Here is a 2,525-nt window from a genome sequence, read left to right on the forward strand (position 1 = left end):
AATGGACAAAACAAATCAGAAAAATACAAGAAAAGTGATGTCAATGTAGTATAATTCACACAGTAAATAACAAGGCATTAGAATAGACAATCAAGGATGTAGAAGATAGTTATCAAAATGTATTACAGATGCTGCTGAAAAAATGTGATTAATGGAAAGATAGAAAATCTCTACAAGGAAATTTGTGAACAAGATGAGACCAACCAGTCATTAGCAAAATAATTCATGGAGACTTCAAACAGAAATATAAATAAATTCTGAGAAGGCAAGGGAGTCCAAGAAAAAAATGGATGCCTAGTTAAAAGATATGAGAGAAGACACAGCTAATAAAACAACCCTTACATCTCCCCCAACCAAAGAAAAAATGTACAGAAAGTCCATACAAGACCTAAAACAAAGCTTTAATAAAGAGACAGAACCCCTAAAAAATGACCAATTAGAAGACAGGGAAATAAAAAACAAAGTAGAATGTCTACACAGCAAATAGATGAGATAGAAGATAATCTCAGGGTCAAAGACAGAATAGATTTAATAGGAAATAATCATTTAGAACAAATCCAAGAAATAAGAAATGATCTTGCCAGAACTTCAAGACTCAGTTAGAAGATCAAATTTCGGGGAGATAGGTATCAGGAAGGAGAAGAGCAAGAAACTAAATGGATGGGAAGCATATTACAGAGTTCTAGCAGAGAACATGACAAACATCCAAAGAGATAGGCTCATTCAGAGAAGAGAAGCCTTTAGAAACCAATCAGAATTCTAGAACTGAACAATCCACCATGATATCATAATCCATTGGAGGATTATTAAAGATCAAGGAAAGAATTCTTAAAGATGCCATAGAGAAAAGATTGATTATTTATAAAGGATATACAGTCAGAATAAATACAGGTTTCTTAGCTGATGTGGTAAAAAGGAAAGCCTGTCATTATATATGACAAACATTAAAGGTAAACAACTAACAACCATGAATACAGTCCCAACTCTCCTTTACATTTAAAGGATATATGAACATATTTCATGAGAAAGAAAACTTGAAACAACGTATGTCCACCAAATTATCAGGATAGAATATAATCAAATATATACTACATAGAGAAGATCAAGAAGAAGAGGAACTGGTTATATAAAATTCTCCCTACCAGAGAACAAGGTAAATATGTTAAGAGTAGATGAGGCACAGCTCCTAATAACAGGTGTATAACATAGCAGGACTTATCAGATATTTCTGTCTTAACCCTCAATATCAATGGACTTAAATTTCCAAATAGAAAACATAGATTAGATAGTAGTATCAAAAGCCAAGATGCATCCATCTAGTATCTATGAGAGACACATTATCAAACACATTCTATGAAGCTAGAGTTACACTCCTCCCCAAATCACATAGGGATTCACCAAAGAAAGAGAACGATGAACCAAACTCTTTGATAAGCATTAATGCAGAACTTCTTAATAAAATTCTCACTAACCAATTTCAGCAACTAACAAAAAAATCATAGGGTATGATCAAATAGGATTCATCTTGGATACGATTTGCTTCAATATTCTTGTCAATAAACATAATACAAACCATCAGCAGAAGCAGAGACAAAAAACACATGATAGTCAATAGGGTGTAGAAATAGCTTTTAACAAGCTCCAATACCCCTTTATGATTAAAAATCTGAGAACCTACGAATGCATGGAACATTCCTCAATATTAAACTGTGTAAGTACATGAAAGAGATAATTAGCATTTAGCTAAGTGTGGAAGCATGAAGACATTAACATGAAGAATGAGAAAAGGATGTTCACTCTCTACTACTCTTCAATATGGTAGTGGACTTGCTTGCAAGAGCAATAGACAAAAGAAAAACATAAAGCAGATCCAAATAGGGAAGAAGTAAAACTATCCCTTTTTACAGATGAAATGACCCTGTATTTAAAGGACCCTATGGATTCCTCCCACAAGTTAGTAAAGGCGATGCTAACCTTCATCAATGTAGCAGGATATAAAAACCACAAGAATCAGTAGTTTTTCTGTTACCAACAATGGGAAGATCCACGCTGAAATCCAAAAAACAACCTCATATACTAGCCTCAAAATCAAATCAAATCTAAACAAAACAAAACAACAACAACAAAACTAGGAATTAATTAACTAAAATTGTGAAGGACCTATATGTGAAAACTTTAAAAATATAAAAAGGGAAATTGAAGGAGATTCAAGGAAATAGAAAGTCTTTCAAAGTACCTAGTTGGACGAATTAACATTTTGAAAACTTCAATACTTCCCCTAAACAATTGGCAATGCAATACTCATCAAAATCCCAACAATATTCTTCAATGTAGAAGAGAAAGCAATGCAACTATAATATGGAATTACAAAATTACAGATGGATGAAACAGAATGCTTAGAAGTGAATTCATGGGCCTATTGTCATCTTACACACACAAACATACACACACACACCCACACACACAATGGAATTATATTCACCCATCAGAAAGATGACTTTTCACCAGTGGTAAGGAAAATGAAA

Source organism: Dipodomys spectabilis, unplaced genomic scaffold (genome assembly GCF_019054845.1).
Source record: "Dipodomys spectabilis isolate Male_0828 unplaced genomic scaffold, ASM1905484v1 ptg000203l, whole genome shotgun sequence".
Classification (NCBI taxonomy): Eukaryota; Metazoa; Chordata; class Mammalia; order Rodentia; family Heteromyidae; genus Dipodomys; species Dipodomys spectabilis.